Below are 11765 nucleotides of genomic sequence, written 5' to 3'. Positions count from 1 at the left end.
CTATATCTATATCAGTTATTACTGACTTCTCATCTGTGATTGTGATGTTGGTGTCTTTTGAACATTTTTATTGCCATTATCAGAAAACAAATATAGATTGATTAAAAAATATATTTATATCATTTATTATTTGTATTATTATATATTTTTTTATTTATATACAACCAATTCACAGCAATAGGCAAAAGAACCACCTAGCGAGAGTGGGGAGGAAAAACTTCCTTTTAAAAGGAAGAGACCTCTATGGAGGGGTAGCCATCAGCTGTGACTGCTTGGGGGTCTAGCAAAAAAAAAAAAAAGCATAGAAAGACCATAAACAGGGCAAGACACAAACTATGATAGATTACATACAATAGTGACATTTCAACAACACTGCATTAGCATGTGCAAACAAAGTGTAAGAATTAGTTTTAATGAGGAAAACCTGTATTATTGTGGCCTTAGCGCACATGTGAAGGTGCCTGTATGTTTAGGATGAACACAATTTTTCAAGATTTTATGCCGGATATTTTTTTAATCAAAACAAAAGCTTTTGATACTTCCTCCACCACTGCTCACAAAGTCTTCTAAGTCATTGTCCTTCCATCACCACACAAAGACAAGTCTCTCTCTTTGAAGACTGTGCATCTCAGTCTCACTAATGATTATTTTATTGTCAGAGAGTTGTCATTAGTTGGAACCTGACCAAAGGAGGTTAGCCTAGGTGAGTGTGTCTAGGTGACTCACCGAGCTGTCGTCAGAGTAGGCACTGAACAAAGCTAAGCTGCTCATACCTGTCCTGTGAGCTCACGGATCCCTCCCAGGTCACCCTTACACTGAAACCATACACACAAACACGCACAGTACAAACCGTCTGTCTTTTTGTGAAACTGATGAAAAGTTTGCTTTATTTCTCACATACAAGGAGGAGGAGGGGGGGGGGGGGGCGGTACGACTTTTAAAATGCTTTGCAGCACTGATTGACTTTGATGTGCTCAGTCAGAATCGTTGAAAACAGATGGCCGAGGAGAGGGCTAACGGTGAGGCCTGTCAATCCAGGGAGTCCTCTAAGAAAACAAAGTGAAGACACTGGCTCTGGGAGAGGAGGAAACCCCTGAGCTTCTCAAGAGGCTGCCACATTCTTGAGATTAGGACAAGAAAAACGTAGACTACTGCTGCTAATGCCCCAGACAAAGGCACGGAACAATTTATTAGTTAAGAATTCAAGCTCAGAGCTCAATCAAAGGGCCATCGTCCACAGTGCCAGACTTGGAGATTTGGTTTGTTGTTTTAAGTAAATAATCACGCTTAAAAGATACAGCATAGATGGGGCTCAAGTCCCCCATAAAGCCCGCATTCTTCCAACTGTCATCAGAATGGACTTTAGAGCATGCTTTTATTTTCAACGCGGCATTGTTTGTCTTTTTCTCTATGAATACCATTTTAAAGAGCTTTTTATTTAACTTTCTTCCCCCTAGACCTCTTTACCTGATCTGTGGTATTTTTAAATAGACAGCTCGCCTTGACGTGCAGTGAGCTGATGACTTCAGGGGTTAGTTTGAAAAAAGGGAAAACCAGTGTCAAGGACTAGTTTGCAAATTTACACCAATAGCTGGTTGAAAACACTACTAAATCTGTCAGCTCTGCAGTGCTTGTGCACATGTCTTGGCGTTAAGTGAAGCAGCAAGACAATCGTGAGCTTGATGCTAGTTAATATTTGGGTAAATAAGAATCCATACGTGTGAGTAAATGCACAGCATTTTCAAAATATCAGGTTGATTCGTACTCATAAAACTGGTCTGTGTCCAAACATCATGCACTGTGATATACTGCATTGTTGTCAAATGAGTAATTGCTGTGAGATATAGATGAGAGAGGGCAGCCCATAATGGTTAATTAACAATTATGTCAGCCAGTGAGATGACCAGGAGACCAATCACTTTGATAGGAGACAGTGTAGGGGGACAGAAATCAAATTACTTTATGACTTGACCCATAATGCTTCCCTAACATGACTTTAATCACTCCATGGTGCGTAGGAGTCCCCCATGGCTCTTTTGGAGTGAACCAGCCTGGAGTGGAGGACAGCGAGGCTTTACCGGTTGCTGTTATCTCCTGTGACATTGCTGAGTAAGTAAGCCATAAAAGAACACAGCCATCATTACGGCAGTTTGGTTGCTTTTCAGAGAGATGGAGCTACTAATGATTAGACATGTTCTTTGTAAATGAAATACAAATCACCCCGGGCTTTGGGTTTTACTTCATTTACTAAGTGCTACATTACCTCATACTTTGGACCTAACAATGGATTTCCAATAAATCTCCTGGTAGTTGAAATGATGAAGGGGCTCACATATCATGAAACTTGCCAGTGCTTATTAGCACTTGAGAAGTTATTGATCGGGGATTTTGATTAATATTTGCTGGAGGGTATGGTGGCATTCAACCCCCCCCACCCCCAACCCTGGCAGCTGGCAGGGACTTCTCTCAGTAACCTCCAGTTTGTGCTGACTGCCAGCCTGAGCTCTGGCAAGATGACAGCCACTGCAGAGCTCTAATGCCAGGAATAATAGGAGCTCACCCTCTATTTCCCGATTCTTCTCCATTATTTAGACATAAACATATTGAAAGCAGGAGGGGGGTGGCTGTAAAGGGTTTGCTTATTGGAAAAAGTTTACTGTATGGGTCAGGACCACGGAGTATAGGAAAAGCATTAAATAACTGTAATAATAATATTGGAAGCGTTATATTTAAAAATACCCTCTTAAAAAACAACCAAACAGACAGTGAGAGACCAATAAAAACATTATATTTAGATAGCAACCTCTGATTTTATGGACTCAGAGGTAAATTGAAAGCTGATTTTTTTTACAATTTAATCCAACAAAAGGTAAATTGAAAGTGTTTTTGTGTTGCATACACTCAGTTACAGGTGATCAGACGAGCATCTCTGATTAAATGACAGGTCAGATGGGCTAAAGCAGCTGAAGACCATATCTGACGGCCCTCTGTTCAACTAAGAACAGGAAACTGAGACAACAATTCACTCACCAAAATAGGGACAACAGAACATAGGAAACATGGTGCCTGGTTTGATTTGATTTCAGCTTTGGTAGGGTCCAAATTCATCAATCCATCCTGCCTTGTATCCACAGTTCAGGCTGTTGCTGGTGGTGTAACAGTGGGGGATATTTTTTGGCACACTTTGGGGCCCTTAGTACCAACTGAGCATCTTATATCATCATAGCATCATATAATCTTATATCATATAATCTTATAATCATCATAGCCTACCTGAGTAGGCTCCTTTGACCTGCAAAAATTAAATAAATAAATAAAGAGAAAAGGAAAAAGGAAAAAAAAAAAGGCAACGTTTAATTTAAAGTGCACACATCCCCACAATATGTAATATTATTTAATAGGCCACAAGTATGAGAACATTATGAGGAAAAAACATCAGGCAAAACTAAAGGAATCAGTCACAAAACAACAGATTTTAGTTTAGGCCCAAGAGATAATTTCTCTGTAATGTACTGCAGCCAGAACCAGTAATTTCTCGTAGAATTGCGCGGCCATCTTTCTCCATAATGGACAATAATTGACCCTAATCCATCTCTATGGCTAGAAATAGTCCACCGTAATGGCCATAAATTGTTCCCTGCAAAGGCACTTAAAAATCCCATCACCCCTGCTGTGTGAGAGAGGCATTGCAACTTCTGTACATTCCCTTTTTGTCCTTACATTTTGACTCCATGCTGATTACGTACAATGAACATCCAGTGGCGTCAAATCATACCTTTTAAGCACAGAGCACACTCAAATGACCTTTGCAGAGTTTTAGTGGCACAATGTAATCCAGGATTTCTGCTAAGAAAAGCATTATTGATTGAAAGCATGACATACAATGGTTCCTGATCCCTATCCATCTGTAGAAGATACATCAATTTTACATAAACTATAAACTGCTTGGACTCTTAGAACTTCTAGTATTTTTTTCATGGCTCTGGAAATTTTAAAACATATTCGTCGACCTTCTAAAAGAGGAGCTACTGTAAACCTAATTAACTTGTTTCATTTTTTGAAAGGGCACCTGCATTAAACAAGCCGAGCTACTGGAGACTTTCTTCCAAACTCCACCATAAATCATCAGCAGCAGCTATTTCATCTGATTGAGCTGCTGCAATGAGCCTGAAGTTTGCCTGTGCTGCGGGGAATGCATTTGCGGCAAGTCTCATAAATGCCAAGTTCTTTGGGCACTAAGAATAAATATCGCAACCACTCTCTAAATTTACCACATAATTGGGGACTTTCCCCGTCTGCACAAGATCTCGTTGTATCCTCCTCCCACCTTGCATGTACCACTACAAATGAATCCATCTTTAAGGTGATGAGGTGTAGAAATATAAGAGGATGAGCCACATATAAAACCTGCCAATGCATATCATTAAAAACTCCTTTAAAATATTGACAATAACAAGTAAAATAAACTATTGATCAAGATGCATGATGAATGTAATATTTCAGGAATCCTCTTGCATCCCAAACTAGAGTTTGTATTCTAGTACAATTAGACGCTGCAGTCACAATTGAAAGTTGAAAGACATCAGTATGCAGTAGAAAATGTGGTGGTGAAGTAGAGCTCTTGCTGGAGGCCTTCTCCTGTGCCTTTGTGGGGTTTCTCTGGGTATCCAATCTAGAATCACATGCATGTCCTTGCATGTGATTCTAGATTGGCCATATATGTTAAATGTGCATTACATTTTGCCCTTGCCCTTGTTTTTCTATGCTTCCCTGACTTAGTTCTGCTGGACGTCTCATTGTGAGTTAAAAGGGAGTTCTTTCTTCCCGCTGTCACCAAGTGCTTGCTCATCGTCAGATTTGTACATTTTTTGTAAAAATTTAATGAAATTGCAATATAAGTAAATTCAAATTCAGTACAGTGTACAATAATTTTAAGTAGTCTGTACTATCGTCGTAATTTTGTTGAAAAACAATTAATTTTCCCCCATCTTGCAACAGAAGTATGCTGAACGTTTCAAGCTGCGGGCCAAGTTATAAAGTGGATTAATCTTTTTCACATCTTTTTTAATTCTTCTCATTTCCCCGACTTTACAGAAGGCATATAGTAGGGATTTAGAGCAGTTTATTGCTAAGGTTTGTGGTTATACAAGTTGTCTTTTGTGATGTTTCCAACTTTATAAGGTCACATAGGCCTGCAAATTTTTATGGTATTTATTTTTTCTTGTAAGCTACAAAGAGAGGACTATCTTTATTGCATTTATATTGATATAATAAAAGGACAATTGAATATAGCCACACCACGAAAAGAATATAGCATACATGTGATATAAGATAGGGAAATATAGTCTGTGGACAGTGACAACAGTTTTTAAGTGGCAGACACGTTGATTTGGTTGTTTTTAAATATCTGCACAGCTCTTGTGTCAATAAACAAGCTATATCATAGATTGCGTGGTCTAGCCATGTGTATTATAGTCACAAATGCAATTTTTATTTATTTATTTTTATGAGAAAGAAGATGTCTGGCTCTGGTACATGCAGTAGTGCTGTGTATGCAACTTCCTGACGCGACAGTGCACAGAAGGCTCCACTCAGCAATCAACATTGGAGTATAAAAGCTTTGAAGACTAGCTGGCCAGCCCCACCAGCCAGCTCTGGCACTGTTATAAGTGCTTCCTTATTTGAGAGCGGCTATAGCTCAGGAGAAACAGTGGGTTATTTGCTATAATCATAGCTCCTCTAGTCCATGTGTCAAAGTATCCTTGTGCAGGAAATAGTTGCCCCTTGGGCACTGGGGCAACTGTGCCCTGAATTGCCCCAGTGCAGTGACAATGATACATAAAAGCGCTGGGTGAACAAGAATTGTAGTAGAAAGGGTATTACCTCTGTAAAGCACTATGTGACTGGCTCTCATCTTAAAAAGCACTACATGAATACATTTTAATTATTACTTACTTAATAACTAACAGTCTTTTCTTTTTTAACCATTTGACTTTTTTCAGCTTTGAGGATTTGTTGCAAACTTTTTGTTTTAGGTTTTTGATGGACACATCAGTCTACTTTTCTCTTTAATTGAAACCTTTAAAAAATACAGTTTTATTTGTAAACACTTTTTAAATTGTTACTCCCCATCCCCTAGGACCTTTTGATGAGTCTAACAATTTGGGGGCTTGTCTGGAATTCGGACTTGGGACCAGGTACCTGGGATCCAACATTACATTGACACAAACCATATAAAAATTTTCACACAAAGCAGTGTGGCTTTGATTGATTTATAGATTTGCAAATAATGAGTTAGCACACTTAAATTGTATGGAAACACCTCTAGTAGCAAACAAAAGAGGCATTAATTGGCATGAGACGTAATGCTATCGTAATGACAGCCACATATATTTATTTTATTGCATTTCCATACAAATAAATACACTTATACACATATCAGTCATACAGAGATCAGCAATGCAAAGCAGGTATACGGATGCATGCTGATTATAGATGTGAGCTGATCAAACCCCCAAAAAGCAGATTGTATGTGTTAGGTACAACTTCACCTACTTCTAAAGTAGCGTAATGGGACCAATACTGACGTGCACTGGTCTGGCAATAAAGTAAAAAAAAATCCTCACCTGCATGAATGTTCAAAACCAAAGCCAGGAAATCACAGAAACTGCTAAATATAAACATTACAGAGCATGTTTACCTTAGCGTTGTGTTACTGACAGAAAATTAATGGTTACATAAGTGTCCTGTTGGGTTAGAGGATTAGGCCGTTCACATGACATCACATCAACTATGTATACCTATGTACCTTTGTCTAATGTAATTCCCCATCTTTCTGTCCCTTCATTAAATGTTAACCCTCTACTCTCCACACATACACTCATATAAAAAAAAAAAAAAGCAACCCCAAAACAGGTCACACGTGACAAAGCTCACACTGCCTTTCCACAACAATGTTCAGTGATTAGCTCCAGTCAAACAACACCAAACAATTTGATTTCAGTTACTGAAAATAACATCTCCTGAAAGCAACTCACTTACCATAACTCATGTACTTCAAAGCATGTAGAAAGACTGCCAAACATGCATCATCTCTTGGTTTCTTGTTGTAATTTTCATGTGGGATGAAAGTAAAGTAGCAAAACTTATTTGCATCTGCTGTGGCAAAGGTAGGTGCAGCCACAGGTGTTTTTCCTTTCCATTAACTGTCTCATGAAGTGAGCCTCAGCCTTGATGGTTACTATTTGAAAGTAAGCCGCTGGTTACAACATAAACCCGATTCCTACAATAATAAATAGTCTGCACATTTATAATCATGATTTCCTTCCACTAATGAGAAGTTACAATGAGTGTGTCTTTTTGTTTTTTGCCTGCAGCGCACAATGAATTAGTAACTTGTAAATCTTTGATTGTCACCACTTAAATCCATTTCCCATTGCACACTGTGTGCACAGGAGCCTTTGATAGACACCTTGTAAACTGTTGCGTGATCAGAAAGTTAGAACTTGAGTAAAGTTAAGGATCCGAGTGATATAGAAAGGAAAACAAAATGCAGTGATATTCATCTACTCTATCTACCAAGATATGCATTCTCTCAGTGCCACATTTATTCCGCTGGAATGTAATTTATATACTGCTGTTAATTTACATAAGCTCCTGCAGGAGGGGCTCGTACTGAAATGTTCCCCTGACCCGTGCTCGTCATGTTAAGTGCGACGCCGGGTAACGTTTCTGCATGGCTTGCATCGATTCACTCACATGCGTGGGGACAGAACGGGAGGATCCAGTGGGAAGAGTGACAAGCTACTGGCTGTTTGCCTGCTCGGTCTTCACTGCCAAAGTAAACAGGTGAGCTTCTCATCTTTTCGCACCTCTGCCTGCTCCTGACAGGGAATCACATGGAAGAGAATCAAGAAGAAGCACACCAGACAATACGGACGATGCTTTGGCCTACTTACAAGTCGCAAAGGTGTTTTGATAGACTCCCCTGACTCAAGCTGGCTATTTAAAATAAGCCATTTTTGTATGGAATAAAAGAACGGCTAGATTTCAAAATGCTTTAGAAGTGCCAGAAGATTAAGGCTAGAAAGGCGTAGTGCGAACGTGTTTACATTCCTGTATGATGTCCCACTCCAAGTATCTCATTTGACACCACAAATCAATTTTAGGAGAGATGAAGTGGAGAAGGGCCCGTGAAATTCAAACATTCCTCTGATGTATATTGCAATTTGCTTAACCTTTTGATACGGTCAATAGGGCTACGTCGCTCACAGCTAGATGGCTTTTTGTTTATTTTCCCCTCAACATTTGTCACATACTTGTGCTGAAAAACAGGCTGCCGCAGCTGCCCCGCTGGGAACCCAAGATGTCATACAAGCGCCGCAATACCTGGCCATCACAGACTGACAACCTTTGAACTGTCAGCCTTGAAATGACTGAATCCGCTGAGGCTAAACAAGACGTGTCAGGCTAAACAAGCTGGCGTGTAAGCAGACAGTTCAGGTCATGCAACATGGGAACCACAGACTACATCTTTATCAAGAACCTGTGTGACCATGCAGAGATTTACTCACCTCCGTGCACACACCCTCCACTGTACACTCACATCTTACTCGTGCAGCAGAGACTTCAAAAGGAACGTGGAGATAAAACAAAATGAATTGCAGACACATCAAGCCTCCCATGCCCTTTAAAGCTTAATTATACCTGTTGGGGTGATGAGAGACACATCACAGAACCTAGTGATTAATAAACAAACGCCGCATCCCATAAAGTGCCTGACAAGTCCCTGCTTATCACCCCTCGCACTCACAGTCTGGGCTCAGGTGGAGTGCACATATCAAAGTATATCAAACGGTTAGCCCAGCCTTGGCCAAGAATCAACCCTTATACTCCCTGTTCTGCTCTCCTGGTCATCTTTCCCAGTTCACCTGTCTGTCTGACAGCTGACGAGAGCATCATCCAGACACGCGCTCCACAGCAGCGGTGTCAGTCCACGCTTTCATCTTTCATTGCTAGTCCCAGATCACTCGGCCGGAGGCTTTGTACCTGCCGACATTGTAAGTGTCACATTTGCTGGGGTTTTGTAAACAGACACACCTTTTGTGGAAGATGATGTGAATGAGATGAAGTTACTAACTGCTGGAACTCTGCGGCTGCTGCTGAAGGAAGGGGCTGAGGGCATATTAGATTGCACCGTTTTGAAAGGAAAGGGATACCCATCCACTGGGATCCAAAGTCGCTGTGAGCGCAGTGAGTGCACAGCCAAAAATCAGAAAACACCACCAATGAGACAATAAGAAGTGTGCAAAAATATTTATCAAGCTCATTTATCTTGAGTCACGCAGCTTCTTTTCAGTACAGAACAACATAAATCACGGTTTGTGATATTTCTAAGATCTCCTCTGATCACATCTGTACAGGTGTGATCTAGAAACAACAAGTGCAGATTACAATAACAGTGGCAACACCGACGGAACGCGATGGTTTCGGTTTAACTTTTTAATGTAAACTTTAAATTGATATGAATGAACAGTAACCATGAACACAGACTGAATGAGGACATTGGACCCAACTGTTTGTTATGTTGTCAGACTTCTGGTATTTCTAAAGCCCCCCTCCAGTCACTGTGTTATTACACTCTTGGCGATGCATGCGTCTTTTAAGCTGCTTTAGCCAAACAAATGTGATTTAGCCTAATCATTTCACTCAGACAAGTTGGGATTGTTCGGCGGGTTTTTCCACTGACCATTTTGTTTTATCTGCCTCAAAGACTGTTGATATTCACCTTCTTAAGGCCGACTTGTTTTTAAGTTTCGGGTTTAAAGAAAAAAAAAAAAACTGCGCCCATGAAGAATCCTACAATGTCCTGACTTCACTTAAAAGCAACATTTTAAAGCTACAGTAACCTTTTTGTTTTGTATAAACAATGGATGAAATGATTTGAAGAGCGAGGCTTGAGAAATATGAAGTATTACCACACTCCGCAGGTCCCTAAAAGACTGAAAAGTATTTAATCATCTTTCAGCTCATTATTTTGAGTTTATAGTTGGCATAATTATGTCTTGGATTAGTATCAAAGCTCCCAATGACCCATTGTTTAGCCACAGTAGGCAGCTTTATTTATTTTAAAAATACAAAAAACCAGATAAACCCGTGTACACTACACATCCACCACCAAACAACAAAATACCTGTGCTCCTGTACCAATATGACATCTACATGTGCAAATTATGGAAAATACTGTACTTTGTGTTGCAGATTAATTGCCAATTGCATTAATATTGCTAGTGAGACAGAACACGATTCTGCAAAAAGTACTCTTTGGTAAATTGACTCAGTTTCTACAAGGGTTGCCTTTACGGTTTGGCTAATGCCAGTTTAACTGTCTAAAGTAAACTATTCCTGTTTAAAAATTACACGTGTAAGCTCTATACAAGCGTAGCTTAAATTGTTCTGAGATATAATGTGCATATCAAATGCTATTTGGTGTCACATGACAGCTACTGTCATAACTACTGTCTATTAGGAGAGCTGGTGTGTTGTATTGCTGTGGACTGGTGATAGACTTGGACCAAATGAGAGGGCTGACAGAGACGCTATAAAGTGTGGTATAGTATAAATGGTGATGTCTTACCATTGATTTAACTAATGATGAGTGCTCCGAGTGCAACAATAGTAATTTTGTCATAAAGCTGTCAGCAGTTAATCAATCTGTTAAGGGTTTTCCTCCTGCAATGTAAGATTTATTAAAAGTTCATGCAGGCGTGTTCAGGCATGCTCACAGTCTGGTTACACAAAGCAAGTCTAAATGTTTCACAAGTACTTTGATGTTCCTATTTGTCACGATCTCCATTATTATTTCATACAAGCTACTTACTGAATGGTTTAAAATTAAGGTGACATAATTAGGCTTATTTTCCACATGTGGACATAATGACATAATTTGTTTCTTTACTCACCTGTGTGATTTTTCTTTTGCCTGGAGTTTGAATATTTCGTCTGAGCTCCTCAGGCTGTTGCTCATAAAGCCAAGACTTGCACTGTAGATGCCTTTAGGACTTTCAAGACCTGTTGGTACATCTGCCAACAATAGGGATTTCCCCAGTTTACACAACTCCAAATCAGTTATCTGTAAAGATTTAGCCTCATTGTTTCCTTTTTTGAGGATTCCTGCCAGTAAAGATTTTGAGGGTTGTTACCTCAGCATCTTTTAACTGAGCCGACTTAATCTTAATGCAATTATTGTAAGGAGCATTGCTCACAGAGCTGTTTTATAATTGCATCCCTTTTTCCCGTTAAAATATATTACTGTAAACTGGTGGTATGGCTGATATAAGCCTTTGAAAATGCTGGAGTTTGTGAACCTTGCAGTTTTCCTAGGAAAAAAAATCACCTCTTTCAATGCAGTTATTGCAAACAAAGCGAGGCACTTTGATTTGTTCAACATGCCTCACACACAGAGTTAGAGTCAAGAGGCAGAATAGTAAAATTTAGTGATAAACTGAAAATAAATCTATATAATATTGCAAGAGAAGATCATCAAGCTCCAGAGTCATGCTTTCTACCTCACAAACACACAAGTTCATAAATTTTCAAATTCGTGACTCTTTGTGAGAAATATGGCATTCAATTAAACAATAGAGGTTGCACCTTTAGAGTAGGTTAGCTTAGCATAAAGGCAGGAAATGTGCCCAAATGCAACCAAATGTGCTTGCTAAAGCCTTGATTATCCGCTTGAGTTACAGAGATGTAAATTATTAAAA

The sequence above is a fragment of the Astatotilapia calliptera genome, chromosome 9, assembly GCF_900246225.1.
Source record: "Astatotilapia calliptera chromosome 9, fAstCal1.2, whole genome shotgun sequence".
NCBI lineage: Eukaryota > Metazoa > Chordata > Actinopteri > Cichliformes > Cichlidae > Astatotilapia > Astatotilapia calliptera.
Note: the sequence above shows the minus strand (reverse complement) of the source record.